Genomic DNA, 27,987 nt, shown 5'->3' on the forward strand with positions numbered 1-27,987 from the left:
AAATGCTACAATATTTTCTGTCTGGCTTTATACAGAAAAAGCTGCCAACTCCTTCTCTAAAGCAACCCTACTATTCTGCTCCTAAGGTTGTAGAAAACCTAGTATACAATTACAGAGATGAGAAAGAGAATAATTTTTATCAATGATCACACTGTTTCCGTTTCAGAAAGTATAGGACAATTAGATAGCCAGCTAGTCTTCTAAAAGAAGCATTTCCTGTAAATTAAAAATGAGTTGTGCTGGCAAGATACCACTAAAAATAGTAGTTCGGGGCCTGGAAGAAGGCAGGTGAGGTAGAGTAGGGAAAAGTAGGTGAGGTAGAGTAGGAAAAGTTTAGTCATTAGACCTCACTATGTCTTCCCCAGCAACAGCTCCACTCAACCTCTTCTGAGCACGGCCTACTACCATGCCTTTTAGGCGGGCAGATCACGTCACTCCTCAGTTTCTGGCACTTGCTAAAATTTGCAAGGACAAATGATTACGAGGAAAATAGCTAATCCAACCAAGCTTTTGGCAGCCTCACTGTAGCTCCTTGAAAACATGAACTTGCTTTATTGTTGAATCTTTCTTTAACTCCAGTAGATTGCTAATAGAATGAGAAGAATGCAGAAGGTGTGATAAATGTATGACACTTGAAATATCTACTAGATTTTCTCTGTGGCAAGTGTTCACAAATGCAGCCATTGAGCAGCACAGATATATTCCAGATACACAAAATGCCAATTCAGTTTGGAAGCTTTGATTTTATATAAACACTGTGTTTATAGTAAAGGAAATCATTTCCTCACAACCACTGAGTACTCACATGCACATAGATGCTGTATACCACTTCTTACCTCATGAGGTATTTATAGTTAGGGCAGTATCTCTGGAGCTATAGAAAAGGGGGGTGGGTTTCTGTCACTGGTGAACAGAAACCCACCCAATTGTCCTGAGGGCAAATCCCCTAAATCAACAATATGATCCACAAGGCCAATGCTAACCCAAATATTACCTTTGTGATGGGACCTCAGACAGTAACAAGACTGGGAAACTGAATCTAAGATTCCTACTTGAAGACAGAGATTCTAAAAGGGAGTTTTTCCTAGGGAAACAAAGAACTTAAACTGCATCAGTTGCAGGAAGTCTAAATATACTATAACAAATAAAAACATTTAAGCAGGATGGTGGCCATAGATGTAAAAATCTGCTAAGGAGTGTGTAACAACTCACCTGCTGAATCAACTAGCCCTGGAAATGGATGGTGCTGGAGCATTGAGCCCATTACCTGGCAGTCGCTGGCAGTTGCTGGCACAGGAGAGAGGCAGGAGGGAGGCAGGGGTTGAGGGTCTTACATAATTAGGAAAAAATACCATTTACTATAGCACAAGAAAAATTAAATACTTAGGAATAAACTTAACTGAGAGGTAAGAGACCTGTACTCAAAAAACTACAGAACACTGAAGGAAAAAAATTAAGAAAGACACAAATAAATGAAAGAATATGATGTGTTCATGAATTGGAAAAATTAATATCATTAAAATGTTCATATGACCCAAAGCAATCTATAGATTCAATGCAATCCCTATTAAAATACCAATAACCTATTTTACAGATGTAGAAAAAATACTTGAAAAATTTATATGGAACCATAAATGACACAAAGAGCCTCAGAAATTTTGAGAAAGAACAAAGTAGGAGGGATCACAATAGATGATATCAAAATATATTACAAAGCCACTATAATCAAAACACACTGGTACTAGCATAAGAACAGACATATAGACCAATGACACAGAACAGAGAGCCCAGAAATAAATCCACACTTTTATCATCAATTAATATTTGACAAAGGAAACAAGAACATAAAATGTAGTAAAAACAGCTTTGTCAATAAATGGTGTTGAGAGATCTGGATAAGTACATGCAAAAAAATTAAAACTAGGCCCTGGCTTGTGTAGCTCAGTGAATTGAGCGCGGGCCTGTGAACCACACAACCGCAGTTCGATTCCCAGTCAGGGCACATGCCTGGGTTGCAGGCCAGTTCCCAGCACGGGACTCACGAGAGGCAACCATATATTGATATATCTCTCCTTCCCTTCCCCTCTAAAAAGAAATAAATAACATCTTTTTAAAAAAAATTAAAACTAGGCCACCAATTTATATCATATTCCAGAATAAACTCAAGATGGATAAAAGACTTAAATATAAGTCATGACACCATAAAAGTCCTAGAGGAAAACATAGGAAAATTTCAGATATCCCACACAGCAATATTTTCACCAATACATTCCCTAGGGCAAAGGATATAAAGGAAAGAACAGTGGGACTACATCAAATTAAAAAGCTTCTGCACGGCTAAAGAAAACACCAACCAAATGAAAAGGGAAACCACCGCATGGGAAAATGTATTTTCCAGTAATACCTCTGACAAGGGTTTGCTCTCCAAAATATATAGAGTACTCATACAACTCAGTGTCAGAAAGACAAACAATCCAATTAAAAAATAGGCAAAGGACTGGAACAGACACTTCTGCAAGGAAGACATACAAAGGGCCCATTGACATATGAAAAAATGCTCAACATTACTAGATATCATAGAGATGCAAATTAAAACTACAATGAGATACCACTTCACACCACTCAAAATGGCCATCATAAACAAATCAACAAACAACAAGTGCTGACAAGGTTGTAGAGAAAAGGGAACCCTAATACACTATTGGGGGGAATGCAGACTGGTGCAGCCACTGTGGAAAACAGTGTGGAATTTCCTTAAAAAACTAAAAATGGAACCACCTTTTGATCCAGTGATCCCACTTATACCTAAGATGATCCCAGGATTTATAACTTAGGGATTATAACCTATTAAAAAACCTATTCACCCCAATGTTCATAGCAGTGTTATTTACAATTTCCAAAGTGCTAGAAACAGCCTAATTGCCCATCAGTAAATGAGTGGATCAAAAACCTGTGGTACATTTGCACAACGGAATACTATGCAGCTAAGAATACTAAGAAAGAAGGTGCTCCTACCCTTTGCAACAGCATGGATGGAATCAGAGAGCATTATGCTAAGTGAAATAAGCCAGGCAGTGAAACACAAATACAATATGATCTCACCTATAAGTGGAACTTAATGAACAAAACAAACAAACAAGCAAAATAGAATCAGAGACATGGAAAGAAAGAAAAAAATGACAGTGACCAGAGGGGCAGGAAGAGAGATAATCAGGAGGGAAGGGGAAGGGCAAGTCAAGGAACATGAATAGAGGGCACATGGGCTGGACAATAGGGTAGAGACTGACTGTGGGAGCATAACAGGGAGGAGATGGGCAAGGAGAACAACAGTGAAAAAGGTGAGACAACTGTAACTGAACAAAATTAATTTTAAAAAGAAATGTAATTAGTAGTTTAAAATCTTCAGTCAAAATGAACAAAAACAAAAAACAAAAAATATTTTTAAAGCCAATTCTATGAAACTTCCAAAGAACAAATCATCTCAAGCTCTTCTAGAGAAGAAAAAAGAAAACTCCCCAGTGCATTCTCAGTGCAAATATAACTTTGATGCCAAAACCAGAAAAGGATGGCTTTAAAAAAAAGTTACAGGCAAATATCACTCAGAAACAAGATGCAAAAATTATAAACAAAATATTAGCAGGCTAAACTAGCACTTAAAAAATACAAATAACATCATGACTGAGTTAGGATTATCCTAGGAATGTAAGGGTGGTTTAATAGAGCCTATAAATTTTATTACCACATTAACAGATTGTTAGATATAAACCATATGATCTCAACTTTGCAGGGAAAAAAAGCTTAATAAAATTAAGCTTAGTACAACTAAGCTTAATAAAATTAGAAACCAAATTATAACAAGATTTTGTTCACTTTTAACCACTTTTTTCAAGATAGAATTAAGAATTCTGAGGCAAACAGATATAAATATAGAAATTTGAAATGTTATGTTACTTTGCAAAATATTGGGGAAAGGAAGGAGCTACTTAGTAAATAATGCTGAGAGAAATGATTATCCCTCAGGAAAACACAATGTAACTGGAATTCTCACCTCATACCACATATAAAAATCAATCTCAGATGATTTAAGAACATCATAGTAAATGGCAAAATTTTAAGACTTTTAGAAGGAAATATCAGAGAATATCTTTACAACCTCAGATTTGGGGAAGTTATCTTAAGGCATAAAGTGTACTAACCATGAAAAATGGTTAACATGTTTAGTAATATTAAAATTAAGGACTTTATTCATCAAAAAAGCCCTGGCTCTGTAGCTGTTGGTTGATATGTTGTCCCGATAGGTCAGGGTTGCAGGTTCATCCCTGGTCTGGGCACACGTGGGAATCAATGAGTGCATGGATGGGTGCAGCAACAAACTGGAGTCTCCCCCCTACCCCACTTTTTCCTTTCTCTCTGCAATCAATAAATAATTTCTTAAGTGAATAAAGTAAAAAGCTAAGTCACAAACTCTAATAGAAGACATTAATCGGAAATATACAACTGACAAAAGCTAAGTAACTAAAACACATAAAATCTCTTATATATCAGGGAGGAGAAGACAAACAACCAATTAGAAAAATGGGGGGGGGCTGGAATGGGAGTAAAAGACAGAAAACTGTACTTGAACAACAATTAACTTTTTAAAAAAATAGACAACAGGCTTGAACAGCTATTTAACAAACAAAAAGGAGAAATAGCCAATATGCATATGGCAAATGCCTAACTTCTTTGGCATCTTAATTTGTATTTTCTTGGTTACTAAACACATGCCATTTTATACTCATTACATTAGCAAAAGTTGCAACTAACAACAAAAGTACTGGCACGGATATGGATCAAAAGGAGTCATTATGTATATGCTGATAGATACAGAAAGTGCACAATCACTTTGGAAAATAATTGGACATTATCTTCTAGTGCTAAAAATTAGCACGTACTGTGACCTACCAATTCCACATCCACCCCAAATGCATGTATACAAATGTTCATGTATAAGAATGCATGTGTAAGAATGGTAGCTAAGCCCATAATTTTTTTTAAATACAATCTAAAAATTCGTCAACAGTAAATACACACACTTTTGTATAATCTCACAAAGGAATATTGCACAACAGTGGACACAAGTGATCAAAAATTACATGTGAGAAAACTGAGGACTTGCAAAGCTGAATGACAAAAGCATGTTGAAAAAAGTATATTGAGAATGATAGCGACTTCCATCAAGATGGAGGCATAGGTGGAAACACTGTGCCTTCTCCCACAATCAAGTTTGAATACAACAAAGGTTTGGAGAACAAAGACACAGCCAAAGAACAGAAAATTGAATTATACGGAAGTCCAACAACTACGAACCGTTCAATCGGGACAGTAAGAGGTGCAGAGCCAGCAGCGGAGCTGGGTCGGGAAGGACAGATCCCCAGACCTAGGCCCACAAGTAGCCCGGACCCAGTCAGGGTGTGGGGCAGACTGACAGTGGTCACACATTTGCGCACAGTGAGACGCCCACGCAGGCCCCAGGGGGCGAGTCCAGTGGAGGGCTAACGGAGGTGGCACACTCGCACGCAGTGGGACGAAACACGCAGGCCCAGGTGACAGTGGCAACTGCGGCACCGGCCACCTGTGGGGGCCAAGGCGGGAGGGAGCAGATAGGACGCCATTGTTCCTTTTTGACCCCATCCTCACATACAGCGTCACTGAATTGCCCTACTCTGATGAACACCTAGGGCTCCAATCCTGCTACGTAACAGGCACAAACAGCCCAAACGATGGCGCAAGAAGAACTTAAAGTCCCAGAGCCGATAACTCTCAGCGACCAAGAGATTGCCAGCCTCTCAGAAGCACAGTTCAAGACACTGTTTATCAGGATGCTCACAGAACTGGTTGATTATAGTCACAAATTAGAGGAACATGTGAAGGCTAAACTAATTGAAATGAAGGGAGATGTCCAGGAAACCAATAGTGATGGAAAGGAAACTGGGACTCAAATCAATGGAATGGACCAGAAGGAAGAACAAAACATCCAACCAGAAAAGAATGAAGAAATGAGAATTCAACAAAATGAGGAGAGGCTTAGGAACCTCCAGGACATCTTTAAACGTTCCAACATCCGGATTATAGGGGTACCACAAGGGGGGAAGAAAGAGCCACCAGTGGAAAACTTNTACCCATCAGACTATCAGCGGATTTCTCAAAAGAGACCTTACAGGCAAGAAGGGGCTGGAAAGACGTATTCCAAGTCATGAAATCCAAAGACCTACAGCCAAGATTGCTTTATCCAGCAAAACTTTCATTCAGAATGGAAGGACAGATAAAGTGCTTCTCAGATAAGGGCAAGTTCAAGGAGTTCATCATCACCAAGCCCTTATTATATGAAATGCTAAAGGGACTTACATAAGAAAAAGAAGATGAAAAATATTAACAGTGAAAGGACAGGAAACACACAGTTATTAACAACCACACCTAAAACAAAAGCAAACCAAGAGGACAGCTAGATCAGGAGTGGAACCATAGAAATGAAGAACACATGGAGGGTTAGAAACAGGGAGGTGGGAGGGGGAGAAGGGGAGAGAAGGCACAGAAAATAGCATAGATGGTAGGTAGAAAATAGCTGGGAGGGCGAGAATAGTGGGGGAAATATAGAATCTAAAGAACTTGAGACACGTAGTTATAAACTAGGGGGGGGGGAGAATGGTGGGGGAGGGAGTGTGCAGGTGGAGGGGAATGAAGGGGGGGAATAGAACAACTGTAATGGTATAATCAATAAAATATACTTTTTTAAAAAAGAGAATGATAGCATTTTAATAAAGCTCAAACAACAAAATTCAACACAATATTTTTTAAGGTTACATATAAAAACTGCCCAAAAAAAGAAAGAAAGAAAAGAATAGCACTGATAGACAATATAACCTCAGAACAGTTGTTATCATTTACTGGAAGCATGAGAAAGAACATAGACCTATGCAATAGTATTGCTAATGTTCTAGTTCTAAATTTGACTGCAGAGTCATGAGGGTTCATTGGTATTTTTCTTCAGAATTTACATATGTTACATTGTTTTGTATATATAAAATGTTATGTAATAAACATTTTAATGTAAAAACCATTGATATAGGGAAACTCATAAGATAAAGGTAACTTGGGCCTAACAGAAAATACAGTGTCAACTGCAAGTTAACCAGAGATAAGATTCCTCTGCAGACAAAAGCAAGCGACTTTGCCCAAAGCATTCATCAGGGCTACCTGATCTGAAGACTGTAAGCTGACAAGAGGAGTTGCTTTCTTAGATATTTACACAAATCACTAATAAATGAGATGTAAAAATTTCATATCCCACAACCGACTCCATATCTTAGAAAGAAACTAAAACATTAGGAAAATGTGTCATGTTGGTCAGGGGTTTTGTGTACTCCCATACAGAAAGTAGGAGGTAAATTAGTTAGCACAATAGATAAATCTGAAAAGAGAAAGAACAATGTGTAGCTAGATTTAACAGGGAATAAAATCACTGAAATTTCAACTTGTTATATGCAGTTTGTTGAACTCTCTCCACAGATGCTGCCAGGTCAAGGCGGGAAAGAAGAGTGTCACATCACTTCTTAGAAAAATAGCTCAGTGCCTTTAATAATCAGAGATACAGCATTCAGTTTCCAAAGAAGAAGAATATATTCTTCCCAAATCCTTGGGGATCATTATCTCAGAAACCAAAGACAGAAGACCACAGGATGATGAGTCAGGATGAAAAAAAGATACTTCATTTTAGAACAAACCAGGGTAAGAAATCTACAGGGACGTGAAAAACTTTTCACTTCAAAAAAATCATCAGGCATGAATCAACTGGTCTAAATAGAACTGAGTAGGTCCCTAAATCTTAGTAAGGTCTAGATTCAAGGAACTTAAAAGTCAAGTTGAATGTTACGCTTGGATATCAAGCATAATAACTTGTGAAACAATGACAAACTTTCACCAAAAGTTTGGATAGTACCATTCTTCATGATTTTACAGATACATGCACACAGACACAAAGAGTGTGACTGCAGACTGGTGAGCAGTGACTGTTGTTGACATGTAGATGTGAAAACTCTGCAGTAATCACAGACAATCTTTGACCCCACTGTGGAGCTACTTACAATCTTCCACTTAGATTTCCAAAATATGTCCGTGGAAATAGACAATCAAATCTCAATCTTTTAGGAACTGACTACTCACAGCACGTTCCCCCCACCTCAGTAGTCTAATTTGGACCTCTTACTACTCCTTGGTACCTCCTTCAATATTAGGAAGAGGATGCTTGAAATTCAAATCAACCCACATTGCCTTCTGCTGCCAGTCTGATAAAGCAAGAAAACTGAAATACCACAAACTTATTTTTACAGTAGTTGTCTGTAGATAAATTGTAATTATACCCACACTCATGACAGTAACATCACTTATTATACTGGTCTTTTTCCAACCAGTGTAGTTTATAACTCCTCATTTCCTGAATGAAAAATTTTACATGAATGTGGAAATACTATTTTATCCCCAGAGAAAAGCAAAGACTGTTACTGCCATTTTTTAACTTGTGTAGACCAGCAAACTCAGCCAACCCCACTTCTTTCTCAAGGTAAAGCCATGAGATTCATACGTGGATTAAAAGTAGTGTGTGTTGAAGGCTTTATGAGCTCTAGTTTCCCAAGAATAAAAAATAGTTTGCTGTAAGTCAGAGCATACCTGGGACTGTCATATCCCTCCAGCATCATGCAGCCAGAAAAGCACTGCACTGGGAGTCTGAGACCCAGGTTCTAGTTCTATTTTGGTTATTCTTCACCACCCTGCGGTGGTTATAAAACCTGTCTGACTCTCATGTCTCTCTGAGCCTCGACATGGACTTTAGCTAAGGTCCCTTCCAGCTATGACAATCTTTGAAGTCCTTCCTTCTCCCAGCTCTATGCTATTACTAACTAAAACTTGGGAAAGCTCGAGGTTCATTTTCTGGAGTCTTAATGGCTATTGCAAGCTTAGCCAAGTTGGGAATCACCTACAGCTGTTACTCCAGCTTTAAGCCTCTAGGGAGATAGTTAGTCAGGAATGTTTTTAATAAACAGGGCTAGCCCTTGGCTAAGCAGCCAAATAGATGCAATTTTTGTTTTACACTCCTCCCAACTTCCCTTACAGAATTCATGCCCGGCAAGTCTCTGGTATCCCATGGAGCCCAGTCTTCAGCAATCAAGTAAACCACAGGAAGTCGATGGCTTATAAGCTTAAAAGGATCCTTCCAGACACTGTATTGGAATAGAAGATTCTCAGAGAATGAAAGAGATTAAAGTATCTCCCACATCTGCCCCTCTCTTAGCCTTTCTAGTCTCTTCCACCCTTCCAGTTGCTCAGGCCCAGTTCCTCCTGGTCATCCTTGGCTCCTCTTTCTTTCATACCCGTCATCTAATCCATCAGCAACTTCTTTCAGCTCCACCTTTGAAGTATATCTAAATTCCAACAATTCGTTACCCCCCCCATTGTCATTACTCTAGGTTAAGCTTTTACATCTGAAGTGTAGTGTGTAGATAGGGAAGTAAAAGGATAAGCAAAGAGAAACAGCTTGAGTTTAATGTGGTAGTCAGCTGACAGTAGAAAAAAGATGTTTTATATGTGAAAGAGTACTCTGTGGAAGTATATTTTATTAACGTAACTTTACAGCTAGTACTGAGGGGAACATACTTCTCATCTAGTTGTGGTAACAGAATCCTAAACCAATCTTCCTGTTTCTGTCCATGCCCCCTCAACAGTCTGTTCTCCCATGGCAGTCAGAGTCATCCTGTTAAATGGCAAATGAGAACATGATCAAAACTCCCCCGGGGAATCCCCATCTCTCATGGATTCATGGCCAAACTCTTGCCATGGTGTGCTGTCCCCGCCGCCTGCTTCCCCCCTCACTTGCTGTGCTCCTAGCTCTCCTGCCTTTCTTCACATACACCAATCAGGCTGCTTAGCCTTTTCATGCTTGCTATCAACTCTCCTTGGGAATGATTCTCTCAGGGACCCACAAGACTTGCTCCCTGACTACATTTAGGCCTCTATTAAAAGCTCTCTCTAAGAGACTTTTGTATATCACCTTGCATAAAGGAGTGTGTGTATACACACACAAACACACACACTAGCCCTTTAACCTTTTTATGTGCTATTATATTTATTACCACCATATCACCACCATATATGACATCATATATATATATATATATATATATATATATATATATATATATTTACTCACCTCACACATGCTTATTATCTGTAACTCCCTTTCTTCTCCTTCCTCCACCAGAGTAGAGCTGTGTCTTATTTACTGTTGGACTCATGCTGCCTGAGCACTCAAACATGTGTGAGGTGAGTGGGCTGAGGGATGGATGAATCACTTGCCAGTGCAGGAACATACATGTTGCTCCTTCTTCCAGCTACTCTTCATAACACATCTACTACCATATTCTAGGAAGGTTGTGACTGAATAGCTTCCAGCACTATACGACAAGCTTTGCTTTATTCCCTTCTTACAAATAAATAGTGGGTTACCAAAAGTCTTCTATACCTGAAAGTTCCTTTTTATTCTTTTTTTCCTTATCGGTTTTCTACAAATGCATACACATACCTTGACTGATGTGTACTGTAACTATTTTGACAGACTAAGTCTTTCATTTAATCTGTTGAAATTGTTTTTTAGACTAACCTCTAGAAAGGGAGGTTTTTAAGTGTCAAAACTCTGATTTAAATAATCTTGGGCCCTGGATCTCAATTCAAGGACAACTGAATTAGTCGCACTTGGAATAAAAGTGAGAAGAACTGAAAATCACTGAGTTTCCACCAGCAGTGGGCACTGCACTCAGAATTTGATAAGTGTTATCTTGATAAATCTATGGCTTTCCTGTAACTATTCACATGAAGGTGAGATTAATTTAATTACATAAATAAAGAAACTGAAGCCTTGCAGTAGTTAAAAAGTTTAGCTGAAAAACTGTTTAAGTGAAAATATTGCAATCCTATGCATAACTGAACCCCAAATTTGTTCTCCTTCAAAATCAAAGATAAGACCTCACACAATTCATTATAAAAGTCAGTTCTTTCTTTCTCTTCACTTGCCAGCTTACAACTAATGCTCTTTGGCTACAAACTATTTGAAGGGTCGCCTTAGAAATGGTTCCCATGAGGCATTCCCAAGCACAAACTCCACAGCTCCTGAAATCCAAACCTATGTTTAACATGCACAGGGATTGGGTCACCTTCCGAGGAGATGCACTTCAGCTTAGGAAAACACAAATACAGAATGAACATGTATCTACATATATAATTCCTCATAAGTTTTAAAAAAACATTCCAAACATTACTATCTCAGACCATTTTTCTGAAATAATAAAAAGAACTGATTTCCAAATGTTAAGTACTACCTGTAGCTCCTTCTCTGTAGTCATTCCAGAAGCCCAGCCTTTCTCTCAGATACTATTTAGGGTGCACTGAGCCAGTCACTGGGAACACAGAAGCAAACTGCAAACATTGTCCTGCCCCTGTAAAGCTTATTGTCTTGTGAGCCAACTAGACACTTATGCAACTGGGTGTTTAATTATTTAGCAGAAATATTCCTTTTTGGTTAAATGCTATCAATAGTTGCAGAGTTGGGTTATTATAGATAATTCCTCCTAAGGTGGTCACAGAAAACTTCCCTAAAGTAATGATTGAGTTGAGAGCTAAAGAATGGAGAGTCTTAGGTGGAAGGATTGGGAAGTGGTAGCTGGGTAGTCAGTTTTACAGACAGAAAAAGCAGAATGTGACAAAGCTGTGAATGAGAAAAGAGTTTGATGCATTTGGGAAGTTAAAAGGGAGGCAGTGTAGTGAACAGCTGGATTAGAGAGGAGTAGAAGACTGTAATAAAATGAGGCTTCCAAAATGGGAAGAGACCAGGTTCGATAGAGCTTGTGAAGGTGAACCCCCTGAAACAATGAAGAACTAAGTATATGTTTTAAGGCAGGGGTGATACATTCAGACTTGCATTTTGAAGAGATTACTCTGGATATAGCATGTACAATAGCTTGGAGGGGTGAAGGATGACCAAATATGGATGGGATCTGACACATATAAGGAGTCCGGCAAAGGCTAGGAAAAACTAAAGGCAGTAATGAACTTATAGCAAACATATTTGGGATATGTTTATAGGTAGAATCAACAGAACTTAGTGACAGGTTGATATAAGGTATAAGGAAAAGGAAATGTCAATAATAACTCCCAGGTTTCTAGTAGGTACAGTTGGGTAGAATGTGAGACCATACAGTCTGGGGAAGAAAACAGCAGGAATGTGTTTGGGGAAGTGAGTAGAAAGATAATGAATTCAGTAGCAGATTTGGACTCTAAGTTCTCTGTGAGGTTTCTAGTGGGATGTTGAGTGAGCAGTTGGCTATTTGAGATCTAGAACTCTGATGAGCCATTTGAACTTGAGATTCAAATGTGGAAATGGATCCAATTACTTAGGAAAGAAACAGAGAATGTTAAGAGGATGGAGTCATGACAAACTAAACAGTTAAAGGTCAGGTAAAAATGGAATGAAAGAGCAAAGGCACATAACAATATTCCATCACTTGCTGCCTTTGGATGACAACTCTCCTTGAAAATGCCAGTGAGGTTGTTTACATGGCACCAGCAAAGTAGGGCATGTTCAGGAAGTCAGAGTGGACAATGCTTTCAACACTTCTGATAGAAAAGAGTTTTTGTGAGTTGGCCAAAACCAAAAATTGTTTACGTACCCACCCATGATTACATAAGGCATTATTGAGTTTGTTTTGATCTTTACCCTTTCCAAAAACACACTTTTATCTTTTAATATTTCAATTCCAATTTACTATCTATTACTGTTCTTTCTTATACTACTAGAAGCCTAGTGAATTGGTACAACTTGGTAAAGTCATTAAGCCTCTGAATAGTAGTTTATTTTAAATAAAACATTATAGATACTTTTTCATAATTTCATTTTCCTTTGTCTCTAACACCTCTTAGAGATTAGTGTTTTCCCTGTATACCTTAACACATTTACCAAATATGTTAAAAATATTGAATATTTTTTGCATATTTTTAATTTAATAAATGGTGGCATACTTTACTATTCTGCAACTTGTTCTCTCGCAGAATACTATACTTTTGCATATGTACCCATTTGATATGGCAGCTTCTACTAGATCCACTGTAAGAGCTCTATGGTATTCCACTAACTGACTTTGCCATGTGTTTTCTCTTCTCTGATTGACCATCCAGGATATTTCCATGGTTTTGCTACTGCACACAGCTGTAATAATTATTTTCAAACATTTTGTCATGTGTACATATGCTCTAGTTTCTCTACAGTATGGACTTAGAAGTGTCAATTACTGGTTGAAGGACATGCACAAATATGAGTTCATTAATTATTGATAAGTTACCCCCTAGAAGGCCACCGGCAATTCTGAATTCCCATTTCTTCACATTATCACCAATACTTATGTCACATTTTTCATTTTTGCCCCTCTGATGGGCATAAAATTTCACTGTAAACCTAAGCATCTTTTCATATTTACTTGGTTTGTCTCACATTGTTAGATTTTTAAAAATATGTATTTTTATATTCTTAACAGTTTATCTTATTCTCAACCATTTGCATACACCATCCCACTGAGAGTCGTACATGATATGAGAAGAATGAAGCACATTCTAGGAGAACATGACTTTTCAAATTCTAATCCAGGTTTCCAGCTGACTCCAATATGTTCCCACTGCCCACTTTTGTTTGGAATAATGTAGGAACATTTACTGGTTTTGTTTAGTTATGAGCACCTGCTGCCTACCACAGACTCTGCCAGCACTGGGTAGCCAGTCTAAGAGAAGAACCACAGAACCTATCCTCAAGAGGAACCCTGTCTAGAAGTGAGAGAGAAAATAAATAGTTAATATAATTTCAGAAGAATAGAGATATGGGGATGGGATGAGCATAGGATGTTGAGGGGCATGCAGAAGAGCACCAACTAGACCAAGGAGGGAGGAAGACCTTGGGGTGATAGTATGTCTACACTAAAATTTGAAGAGTGAGTGGGAATGCATGAGAGTGGTGGAGGGAAAGAAGCGTCCTTGATTTTGCAAAATGGCAAGTAGAACATAAAGCAAATTCAAACAATGGAAGGTATTTTGATATTCCAAGAGACAAATTTAAGGAGAGAGTGAATAAAAAAAGACTAAAACAAAGTCTAGATGCAGATTACAAAGAGCCTTGTGCCATGCTAAGAATTTTGGACTTGACCAGGATTTTGGACCAGGTGATGGAAAGCCTTCAAAGAATTATTTAGCAGAAATATGATAAGATTGTGTTTCCTCCCTCAGCAAGATTCCCCTCAGTCTCATGGATAGCGGTTAGAGGCAGGCAAGAATGACGGCATGGAGGCCAATTTGTTTTTTGCAGACTGATGATCCATTCTGGAAAAGACGGTCCTTCAACCTAGTAGTTTTAGGGATAGTGAGGAAATGAATTACAGAGGGAAAAAATGCTCAACAGAATATGACAAAAAAAGCAAAGATTAAAATCACCTTTGTTGTTTGAGGAGCCTAAGGTTATGACACCAAACAAAACAGGAAATAAGAGAGGAAGAAATTTGGGAAACAGGGTGAGGGTGGCATGAAACGGTGACAATTTTAGTTTGTGTTTACTGACTTTAAGCTTCACATGGAACAGCTGAGTGGAGACCATCAGTGTGCTGTTGGAATGAGAGCCCAGAATCCAGAAGACAGTTCTTAGCTTGAGATGTATGTTAAGGAATTATCAACTTACAGAAACAAAAAGTCATGGCAGTGGATTAGATCACTCAGAAAAAGCACAAGGATTGTAAAAGTAAAAAAGATGGACTAAGCCCCAAGAAGCAGGATGTAGAGGATTAGCTAAATAAGACAATCTAAAAAAGACTGGTCAGAGGAATAGGAGAAAAACCAGGGAGATGTGGTGCCACCAAAAGTACCAGACATTTTAAATGGCAAAGAGTGACCAGTGTCCAATGGCTGGCAGATCACCTAGCCAAGATCACTAAAGAGCATCATGTGGGTTTAAACACAATGAGATCATTGCGTGCTTCTGCCACCTACACACAAAAAGGCTAAGTGTTCCTTTGAACCAAAGCAAGTCACCCCACCCCTCTAGGCTCCATTTTGTTGACCTGAGAGAGGAATGAGCTAATCAGATGACAGATCAGGTCCCCTCCAGTTCTCACAAGCTATTATGTAACTCACTCAATACCACACTCTCTCTTCTTGAGACCATTTATGAACGGCCCCTTGAGGACCTCCTCTGACTTTAGTGACATCCTCCTCCTTCCTTCCCAAGTTTCTTCCTTGGATGTCCACTAACTCCATGCTATCTTATGCTTAACCAAAAGTCGCTCTACCTGGAAGCAATTCACACTCATCTGAATCCTTCCTTTCTCTCCACTCAGTTTCTACCTTGTAGAAACTGTGGGTCAGACACCTCTCATATGAATGAATGTCATTCTGAGGTGTCCACACACCTTCTGCCACTTGCCCTTATCTATAAACAATGAGAACACACCATACAAACCATTGAACAGCTGAAGTGAGCTTTTTAAGAGCTTTTAAGAGCTTTTAAAGAGCTTTTAAAGAAATTATGCATTTACTAATCTTGGGGAGACAGGCCTTAGACGGTACCCAGCAAACAAAAATCAAACAAAACATTTATTTGAATAAGTTTCATGCTACTGCCTGGGACCTCAGCAACAACAGGTCTAATACTAGAAACTTCCTTATGGCAAAGGGACTACAATGCTGCCAGTCCCCTTTTAGTAGTCTCACCCCCAGTGCCTGACACCACAGCTTCTCCTGGAGTTAGCACCAAGGGGCCAGGTTTAACACCCTCAGCTCCTGCCTGGTTTCAAAGTCTACCATGTCAAAGCACATGATGGACTCTACTCCAGTAACAACACACTCGCTGACGCTAGAATTTCTCCTTCCCTGCACTACATAAGATTTCATTGAATTCAGGACTGTCTGTTGCTCACCTTAACCCTGTTTTCATTTCTATCCCATGAATAAGACTGGAATTCCCTTTTCCCTCTGAGAAGAACTCTCAGGGTTGTTCAGAACTCTTCTCAGGTTCCTCAGCTGGGTCTGCAAGCTTATGAAACTAAACACACACAATGAAAAAAGACTTCCAACAATAGCCATGGTTTGTATTTGTGAAAGGTTGTTTTTGTAAAAGCAAAACATTTTAGAAATCTAATTTAATTTTCTGATTCAATATTTAAAAGAATTTGAAAATAAATAAACTCATTCATGGCTATTCATTTTACTAGCAGCTAGTGTCAGACTGAATCATGATTTTGCAATGCTGTTTGCACTCTTTGATGTGTGGAACTTCAAGAATAAGTATTATTTGTATCTGTCTTTCTGATTTTTATGTCACCTCTACTAAAATTTCCTCCATTTTACAGTATTTTTCTTCACCAAAGTTCAAGTCATTCTCTTCATTTTTTTCTCTCAAACAAAATAATCATTACACAATTTTTTCATCAAAGCAAATCTGGTACCTTATTTCTTTATAGTTTTTTTTCAAGATCTAAATTTACAAATTCTCTCTTTATATTTTTCCAACTACTTGAAATACTTTTTGCTGACATTATAAAACAATACTTATACCATTGAATTGAGTTTAAGTAAACAAGTCAATACTGGTATTATCACTAGACTATAGTGTTCTTTAACATGTACCACACTGAGGTGTTTATGTCAATGACACTCCCCAAAGAAAATAAAATCAAATACTTGCTGCCAACATAAACACATAAAGGTCTGATTTTATATATTAGATCAAGGTCAAGAGTGTGAGTCCAATTGCGTTAGGCATCAGGGAACATATGGGGATGAACTTTGGCACTCTCTCATAGTTTGTGATGAAGTGAATGAAAATATCTGAAAGTACTCTTTTTTAAAAAAATATATACTGTTTCCTGATTTTAGGAAATGCAACTTAATGAAAAGATCATAAGTATTTTGGATAAGTTAATGCTCCTTCAAAAGAAGCCTGAAACTCAGTACTATTTCTTTGGTTATGCAAGGTTTGGCCAACCTTACTGGAACATGGAGGAAATTTTACTGATTGATTGATTGATTTTAGTATTAACAGCATATGCCAATCTTAGGTCTCATGGATGTGTGTGGCTACTGGAGCAAGAATAAAGGAAGGAGATATATGTAAGCGATCACAGTAGAATAAAAGATGGCACATTTGAAGGGAAACGGAGAAATGAATTTATTGAATTCTTATAACGTATCAAATATTGTGCAAGGTCTAATTTAATCCCTAAAACAACTCTGCTTAAACATTACCGAACAAGCTGAGAGAACTTAAGTAATTTGTCCAAGATTGCATAGCCAGTAAGGAGTGAAATCAAGCTTGTGACCCAGGTCTTCCTGGTTCGGAGCCCAAACTCATCCTACTATTCCAGGGAGCAAGGGGGGCGCATCACAGAATTTCATAAAGACACCTGCCTGTTGTAAACCCATGTTTATAGCAGCATATGCCCAGCAGTCGAAAGGTAGAAGGAACCCAAGTGTCCATCAGCAGATGAAAGGACAAACAAAATAGAGTATATACATACAATCAAAAATTCTAATGTAACACATCTTACAACATGAATTGCACTTGAAGATATAATATTGAGAAAAGTCAGTCACAAAAAGACACTGTAGGATAACACTTACACAAGGTAGCTAGGGAAGTTGAACTCATAGAAAAAGAAAGTCTGGGGTTTGCCAGAGTATAGTTTGTTTTGCAAGGTGAAAAGAGTTCTGAAGACTGGTTGTGCCACAATTTGAATGTACTTAACACCAATCAATTATACACTTAGAACTGATTAAGGCAGTAAACTTTATGTTATATATATTACACAACATATATGTAACCACTATTTTCAAATGAACAAAAATACCTGCCTGAGTTGTGTTGTCCCTCACTCATCCCAGTCTTTTCACACTCCTTCTGCTCAGCATTACGCTGTTTTGTGCAGCAGGAATTGGGCTTCGTGAGAGATTTAACTCCCACACAGACACTCTCTCTATTTTACAGTCTGCTCAAGAAAAAAAATCCTAAAAATGAGAACATTCCTCTAGTACACAAAACAGCCATGCATTTTTTAAAAGCACAAATTCCTTAATGCCATTTTCATAGTCCACTGGAGACAAGCTCGATCCTACATGAACTGACATTTTAAGGTCATACCAAGTGTCTGTCTCATCTTTTCATGGAGCATCTCAGAGATGGAAAGAGATGAACTTCAAAGGTGCTTAGTGTGTGTCAGGTTTAGATCTAAGCACTTCAAGAAAATAAACTCATTTAGTCCTTAGAACCCTACAAAATGGTAATATTGCTATCTTCATTTTACTGGTGAGCCAATTAGGTCATAAATTTAATAATTAGCCCCACAGCGAATAAACAGGAAAGCCAAAACTTGAACCAAAGTAGCGCAGCTCCAGAGTCTGGGCTATGTGCCTTGTCACTTTTATTTATAACAACTCCCTAGATAGTAAGTACACACACACAACCAGAAATTTTTTAGAAGTTTAAACATTATTTCCTTCTTTCAATCCTACCAATGTTGCTCTTTGACTTTATATACGTGTTACCTCTTTGGGAAGTAAAATCTAAAGTCTAAAATTCTCAAGACAATGGGCTCTCCTGCTCTCTCTGCCCCCATCTCTCCACTTCATCCTGCTTGCACCTACTCCTGGGTTCCCGCGGTTCTAGTTCAAATCCAGCTTTTTTACTACCACTTGTCTCCTGACTGGGCTTCCCCAGAAACTCCATAAAGTGTTCTTGATTTGTTTTGCCCTCCTCGGGCATAGCTGTCAAATTCAGTTTCCCAACAATTATCCTGATGGAAATGCTGTCTCCATTTGCAGAGTCTAATTTGTCTTTCAGGCCCTACGTTCTTTTACAGTCTCCCCAAATGTGCCTCATTTCCAGGGGCTTTCTTTCCCTGCATGTTCTCTGGGGTTCATCTCCCATTGGCATGTATTTCCTGACCCATTATCTTTTTTCAGACCAACCTTTCATTTCTCTGGCACCAACATCTGTAGGTTCTCAACCCACACGGCATGACAAGGGGCACTTCACCTCATGCCCTGCTGTCTAGGATGTCATCTCCAGGACCTAAAACTCACCGAGGAACCTCAAAAAAATAGGCCAGCTTTGTAACTTTTCTTTACAATTTTGAAGATTGAAGAAAACCAAATATAACTATTTGGGTCAGGGGTAGGAGGATGGGTAGAAAAGAAAGCAACTGACCAGAATGACCACTTTGTCAGCTGTGCCCCTTAATTGCTAAAACGGCTCAAATAATACAAGTAACATTTGGAAGAGTTAAGGCAGAGACAGGCAATTTTTTTTTTCTGTAAAAGACCAAGTAGTAAGTATTTTAGACTTTGTAGGCTATATAGTCAATGTCATAGCTACTCGACTCTGTGACTATGAGGCATAAGCAGTGGTCAATGAAAAAACAAATGAGTGTGGCTTTGTTCCAATAAATCCAGGCACTGGGCTAGATTTGGCTCATAGAGTGTACCTGCAGGTCCTCAATTAAAGCAAACCCTTTGAGATGTTTTTCAGCTTGAACATGGGTTTCAGTGAAACCAGAGCCCTACCTTGTTGGTGTTTAGACTACACTTCAATAGCTCTCCACTTCACTAAAAGTAATTTAAGCTAAAATAAAACAAAGTAAAATAAGAAAACATAATCATTTGGCATATTCAACTAGGTGTAAGAACATATTTCAGACATGACAATTATTCACTGCCAAAAACTAATAAACATCTACTAGTGCACAGACTACTTCAGTTGGGTACTTTTATTTCCACAAAGAGCCCTCTCTTACAAAGTGTTCACGAAGGACGTCCAGACCATGTTCTGCCAAGTATAATTTTGAGACAGCAAAACAGTTTTATGCAGCATGTCACTAAGTAAGCACGTGGGAAGCATAAAGTGCTGAGGCCTAGGAGCAAAGGTTTGTAAATACCAGCCTTAGAAAAAATTTTCACAATTTGGGACATTCTTTTGTGTTTTTTTCTCCAATGAGGCATTTTATCTGCACATATATATTAAAGCCCTAAAAAAAAGGAATTCCAGGATAGAGATTCAAGACGGCAGCAGACTAGGTAGATGTTACACTCACCCCCTTCCAGGACCAAACTGAAATTACAGCTAAAATATGGAATAATCAACTGGGATACCCAACTGAAGGCTAGCTGAATAAAAGTCTTATAACCAAGGATTCACAGAAGAAGCCACATCAAGACTGGTAGGAAGGGTGGAGTTGTGAAATGGGTGACCTCATTCCCATGGATCGTAGCTGAGATTCTGGAAGGATGTGTCAGTAGCAAAGGTTCCCCCCAAGGAGCATAAAGTCTCAATTCCAAGCCAGGATCCTCGGCCCAGAGCATCTGAGCCAGGAAGAGGTGCCCACATAACATGTGGCTGTGAAAATCAGCAGAAATTCTGTATGGGAGAGACAAATATCTGCTAGAGACACAGGTGCCCTCCTAAAGTGCCAAGGCACAAAATACCATTCAGAGCCACTCACCCTGGATTCCAGTGGAGGAAGGGCAGAACAGAGTACAGTCATGTGAGGAGAGGCTGGGATTTGTAGCTCTGGGGAGAGACCTAGAGGACAGTGGTGGGGACCCCTGTGCTGAGTCCCTCTCCTGCGCTACAGGCACTGTCTTTCTTGTGTGGAGTCCTCCCCTTCTTGCAGCATCAGTCTGAGGCAATGCAATAAACCTACCCTCCAGACTTCCTGTCACCCCAACCTGTGGGGCTCTCCCTGCCACACTGAGAAGATCTTTCCAGAAAAAGAGAAGATTGTTCCTAAACTAGAAGAGGAGGTTGCACAGAAGAAATAGCTATCCTAGGAAAAATTGAAGAAACAAAAACTATGGCCCAGGAGTAGATCTAGCATAAAATAAATATTAATAAAAGTAAAAGCTGCCCCGGTGGGTAACTCAGTTGATTGGAGTGTTATCCAGATGTGCAAAGGTTGAAGGTATGATCCTTGGTCAGAGTGTATACAAGAATCAACCAGTGGGTACATAACAAGGTAGGGTCAACTGACCGTGTGTGTGTGTGTGTGTGTGTGTGTGTGTGTGTGTGTCTTTCTTTCTCTCCAAAATCAATTTTTTTAAAAGAGAGAGATAAAGAATGTAGCATCAGAAATTCACACATAGTAGATAATTAGAAAGGGCCAGGAGAGGTGGAAGGGTTCAATTCAAGCTGAGGTCTCAGAGAACCCCACTAGCCTAGAAAAAAGCGCTGCAGCTCAGGTATAACAGAAGGAAACAGATTACATGGGGAATTGGGACCAAAATGAGTGACATCAATAACTGAGAGTGGTGAATATTTTAAAGTTAATTTGTTTGGTTTCTGCTTATGGGTGATAATTATATTTGAATAGAATAAGTTGAGTACTTAAATAAAAATGATGCCACAATACAACTGACATTACAAACTGGAAAGTTGTTTAAGTGTTTCATTCTCTTCCTGCACACAGTTTCCATCTTAGAAGCATGTCATCTCTAAAATTGTTGAAAAGAAAACTCAACAATTGTGAACAATCTGTTCTCTGCTGGCCATCTGTGTGGCTACATCTGTCTTCCTACCACTTCATTAGCTGGGGATCAACTTCTACCATTCAAAAGTCCTCCTACTGGACTATAGACTAGTAGAAAAATAAATCAGAAACGTTCATAATTGATTCAATACAAATTTTAGAGCTTGTCTTGAAAATTGCAACACTAAAAACACAAGTCTCCATGTGCACCCAAATAGTAAGAACTATTTCGACTGAGAACTATTATGGCTGAGACTCATGCATTTCCTGGAAATATGTTCAGATGGTTTCAGGATATAAAAGGAACTGAGTTTGTTTCAAGCCAAGACACTGTACTCTTTCATGATTCCAACATACTCAATATCACTAATCATCAGAGAGATGCAAATGAAATCCACAATGAGCTGTCACCTCACACCTCATAACAGAATGGCTATCATCATAAGTCAACAGCTATGGCCAGGTGGCTCAAATGGCTGGAGAGTCATCCCATACACCAAAAAGGTCATGAGTTTGACTCTCAGTCAGAGCACATACCTAGGTATCTGGTTCAATTCTTGGACGTGATGCATACAGGAGGCAACTGATCAATGTTTCTCTCTCATGTTGATGTTTCTCTCTCTTTCCCTTCCTCTCTCTCTAAAAATGAATAAACATATCCTCAGATGAGGATGATATACATAAAGAAAGAAATCAACAAACAACAAATGCTGGCAAGACGTGGAGAAAAGGAAACCATTGTGCATTATCGATGGAAATGCAGACCAAGGCAACCACTTTGGAAAACAGTACAGTTTCCTCAAAAAATTAAAAATGTAACTGTCTTTTGACACAGTGATCCCACTTCTGGGACTATATTTTAGGAATCGTGAAACGCCAGTTCAAAAGAATATATGCACCCCTGTGTTCACAGCAGCATTATCACAATAGCCAAGATCTGGAAACAGCCCAAGTGCCCATCAGTAGATGAGTGAATAAAAAAGCTGTGTTACATTTACACAGTGGAATTCTACACAAATGTACAAAAGAAGGAAATCTTACCTTTTGTGACAGCATGGAGAAACCTGGAGATTATTATGCTAAGTGAAATAAGCCTGTCAAAGTAAGACAAATACCAAATGATCTCATTTATACATGGAATCTAAAGAACAAAATAAACTGATAAACAAAATAGAAACAGAGGCATGGATACATGGAACAAACTGACAGCTGTCAGAGGAGTAGGGGGACCCAAGTGGATGAAAGAAGGCGAAGGAATTAGCCAAAAACATACACACATATATAGCTCATAGACACAGACAACAGTATGGTGACCACCAGAGGGAAGGGAAGGGAGTGCAGGGGATGGATAAAGGCAGACAAAGTGAGGGATAATGGAGACATGTGTATTAGTGTCAACAACAAAAATAAAGAGAAAAAATAAAACAAGAAAAAATTTTAAATAAAATAAAAATACATCTACTGTTCCCCAAACAATAAATAAATAAAAGTAACTGAATCTAGCCCTGTCTGGTCGCTGAGGTGATTGAAGTGTCATCCCATGCACCAAAGGGTTGTGGGTTCGATTCCTGGTCAGGGCACATATTGGGAGCAGCCAATCAACGCTTCTCTCTCACAGTGATGATTCTCTCTCTCCCTCTTCCCATCTCCTCCCTGCTCCCCTCTCTCTAAGAGCAATAAGAAGGGTCAAGTCAAGGAACATGTATAAAGGACCCATGGACAAAGACAGAGGGGTGGGAGGCTTGAATGTGGAAGGTGGGGGTGGGTAGGGCAGGGGAGAGGAAAGGGGGAAAATGCAGACAACTGAAACTGAACAATTTTTGGAAAAACATATTCTCAGGTGAGGATACAAGACAAAGGAACCGAATCTAAATATAACCAAAATATAAACAAACACTCAGATATTTCAAGCCAAGACATTGTCCTCTTTCGCACTTCCCACATGCTTCACCAAGTTCGTTTCCCCTCCTTTCCTACCCAGAGGCGGCCACTAAGAGGCATGTGGCGTATACTCCTTCCAGTCCAAGCTTTTATACTTAGGAATAAAAAAACAATCTATAGCATTGCACGGGTCTAATTTATGTACATACAATTTCTATAATATAACTTATTTTAAAGCTTGCTTTTTTAAATCTACCTTTAAGATTTTTCCATGCACAAAGTTGTGTTTCTTTGCTTCATTGTTTTTAGAAATTTTAAAATTTAATTTTATTTCAAAAAAATTTACATAATTCCAAAGTAAAACCTATAGATCTGAGAAATGTAGTTTCTTTTGCACCTGCCCTTTTACCCACTATACAGATAACCATTAACATTTTTGTTTATATATTCTTCCATTGGTATGTCAGGAACATGTATAAAAGCCCCATGAACAAAGCCCAAGGCGGGTAGGATCTGAGGTGGGAAGTGGGGATAGCTGGGGTGGGGGAGAGTGGTGGGGGACAACTATACATGACCAACAATAAAAAATTACTATGGAAATTAAAGTTAATAAATAATCCATAAAAAGCAAAAAAAAAAATGTTTTTCCATGTTGATAGGTAGAGCTGTGGTTTGTTTCAGTTGCTGTTAATTTTCTAAAATTTGAATAGCTTTATCTTATCAATTCCCCTTTCAACTGACATCAAATTTCAGTGTTTGGTATTACAAAAACAAAGCAATGAATACATTTTATACATCGTCCTGTGTGCTTGAGCAAGACATTTTAGGTCAACCTAGACTGAGCTAGCTCTCGATCAAAATAGTTTTAGCCCATGATTTCACTAGACATTGGCAAATGTCTAAAATGGTGGTGGGGACCATCAACATTGTTAGTAGCAGTTGATAATATACTTTTTATACACATTTGAGTTTTTCATGTTTGCTAGCAAATGCATGTCAAATGGTATCTCATTTTAATCTTTTCCCATAATTACTAGTTAAGCATCATTTTTATGTTTATTGTCTGTTCAGCCTACCTGTTCTTTGAACTTTTAGTTCATATCTTTTGTTCATTTTTATACATGCCTGTCATTTTTGTCCAGAGATCTTTAAATACTGTATGTCCAGACATAAGGTGATCCCAAATATAAGGCCATGCCCCACTGTTCCAAATGAAAAGACACAAAAAGTATTGTAGAACTTGAATACAAAAATCTTTATGTATATAAATGAATTCATCATATATCTGTGTATTGATACCAAATGTCTATGTATTAATACCAAATGCATTAATGTCATTTCAAACACACATTTTCAATCATATACTGCATAATCAACAATGGGGGGATTGACTGTGGGAGTCGGAAAGGGTATGGAGCAGGGGTGAGCAATGGGGAAAAAGGTGGGACAACTGTAACTGAACAACAGCAAACATTTTTTAAAAGAATATTGCTTTTTCCTTCACTCACACTTTATTAAACAATTTTATTAAAATTTCTAATGAGCATATCCAACACCAGGGTTTGTCATCATTGAACTACTTTCGGCATAATTTAGAGTTTTCTAAAGTAAAGCATTTGACTTCTTCAAATAAACTTTGCATCCATGTTTAACACACTCACAAGACTTTTTTCTGAGCTACCCAATAACATATGATATTCACTCACAATATGATCACAAACCATATTGCTTTTTGTGGCAGTTATCTTTCATTTACCGGTTCAGATTCACTCCCCTTACTTCTCACTTTCTGTCCTGGAAAACTAACTTGTGTAAACCACATCCCTAGGATCGCCTGGTCTTGGGCTTTCTAATGGGGTCAGCCAATGCAAGATCAGGCAGGAGATGAGAAGGGAGATGGGAAGAGACATCTATTCCTCTGGCTCCATTTCTTGCAGTTCACATCAGTCTCACTGCCTCCCTGGTCAGAAGTTTATTGCTTCTCTCAAAGCACTCTGCTCCTCACGACTCTCTCCTTCCATATCCAGGACCTCTTCCTCCCCTCACTTCACATTTGCAGACCTAGGAGTGGTCAGAGTTCTAAGCCTGTTAGCCCTATTCATTGCACTATTCCTTGTACTTCCTTAGCATCCCACCACACCTGTATAGTTAGTCTTTTGACTAATCAACCCTCCTTGATTTTTCCTAATTTGAGTGTGCCATCAATTTCCCCTTGGGAAACTGACTAATCTCAATATTTGTAAAATAATCTTTAGAAGGCTTGGTTTCTGCAACATCCAACCCTTACAATTCAAGTCATATCCCAGGAATAAATAATGTACATTAATCTTCATATTCTTTTTTTTGTTTTCTTTGTGGTTTTAACCACTTCAACCTGAGTCTTCCACAATCATGCAACAGTAGCACCAACTGGGTAGTTTTAGGCTGCCCACACATTTCCTAGGCTTCAAAGACTAGTGTGCCCTCTTTTCTGAGCGCTCATTTTGGGGAAAACACATTGCCTTATATTTTACTATACACAGTACTCTGGATCCTAATCTTCTGCAATTTGTGTTGCGAATCTCTTCTTTCCATCTATTACTTGAACTTAGAACTTGTTTGTTATGTCTTTTGCTAAAAGGTATGTTTTAATTTAGACAAATTTATCTGTGTTTTATGACTTGTAGTTTTTATATCTTCTTTAAGTAACTGTTCCCTACCCCAGGTTCATAAAGATATTCTTTATGGTGACTTCTAAATGTTTAAAGTTGTTTTTGTTTTTTACATTCTGACGTGCAATATAAAAAAGTTTTCCCCCTATGGAAAGCCAATCAGTATACCCATTTACTGAATAGTCTATTATTTACCCATTGATTTGAATGCCGTCTCTTTCACAAGGGTTCTGTATATGCATGGGTCTTCTCCATGCTCTCTCCTGCTCCACTGTACATCACTGTACCAATTTGATATCATGATTATATAATAAATCACGATATCTAGCAGGACAGATAATCCCACCTTGATGTTTTTCAAAGTTCTGTGTCTGTTTGTTTGTTTGTGGGGGAGCGTGGGGGAGGTTGGCCCTTGTACTGGTAAAATAGACAAATTCTCCGACTAAAGTTCACAGACTAAAATGTGAACAAGGTCCTTGGAACTGGCTACATATTCTTTCATTTGAATTGTATTATCTAATGGCCTCATTCCATTTTTTTAAATCCTCTGGAATTTTGAGTGGGATTGAATTGACATGATAAGTGAATTTGGGAGAGAAGAAACATTTTTACAGTAGCAAATCTGCCCATGTAGCAATGTAGTTGAGGTCTAAATTTATTCAGGGTTTCTTCTACATTTAAACTTTTTTCATAAATTATCTTTTACATTTTCTGGCAGCTTTCTTTCTAGGTATTTTATAAAATGGGATGCTTTTATATTTTGGAACTGAATTTTACTAGTATTATAGAATCCTAATTTTTTATCTTGCTACCATGCTGAAATATTCAAAGTTTCATAGTTCATTTCTATTGGCTTTTCTATGCATATACTCATATTATTATAAGTAACAAAAAGTCTGCCTCTTTCTTTTCAATCCCTGTATCTCCTATTTCATTTTTTTGACTAGAAACAGTGAAAGTGAAACAGTGACAGTGAAACAGTGACAGTGAAAATCCTTACCTTTTGCACATTCATGGGAACATTTCTAACATTTCTCTTATGTTCACATAATGGCTTTAATCCAGATCACCAAAAAAAATAAATAAAAATGCTTCCAATAATTTTTAGCTTTCTAAGACTATATCATGAATAGGTATTAACTTATCACAAATACTTTTTCTGTATCAATTGAAATAATATATAGTTCATGTAATCTATATATATTTCATATATACATTTAATTTTTATACATTACATATATTTTACACATTTCTTTAATCTGTTAGTGTAGTACCCTATATAAATAAACTCTGAAATAGAGCTATAATTCTATATTCTTGGAGAAATCCTAACATATTCTACTGGATGGATTTTATGCAAATATTTGATTTAGTATGTTTACAATTATGTTCATAAATGAGATTGGACTAAACATTTTATTTTGCACTGTCCCTTTCTAATTTGGGAATTTTATTAGTTTCCTATTGCTGCTGTAACAAATAACCATAAATTTAGTAGCTTAAAACAATGCAAATGTACTATCTTATAGTTCTAGAGGTTATAAATCTAAAATGTGTTTCACGGAGCTAAAATCGAGGTATTGCCTTTTTCCTGCCTTTTTCATCTTCTAAACTGCAGGAATGTCAAACTCATCTTCACCAGGGGCCTCATCAGCCTCGTGGTTGCCTTCAAAGCGCCGAAATAATTTTAAGACTGTATAAATGTAACTACTCCTTAACTGTTAAGGAGTTGAAATTATATTCGGTCCTTTGAAGGCAACCGTGAGGCCGATGTGGCCCCAGGTGAAAATGAGTTTGACACCCTGCTCTAGAGGCCACCCACA

This window comes from Sturnira hondurensis, unplaced genomic scaffold (assembly GCF_014824575.4).
Source record: "Sturnira hondurensis isolate 20B ecotype Veracruz unplaced genomic scaffold, ASM1482457v3 Scaffold0010428, whole genome shotgun sequence".
Lineage (NCBI taxonomy): Eukaryota > Metazoa > Chordata > Mammalia > Chiroptera > Phyllostomidae > Sturnira > Sturnira hondurensis.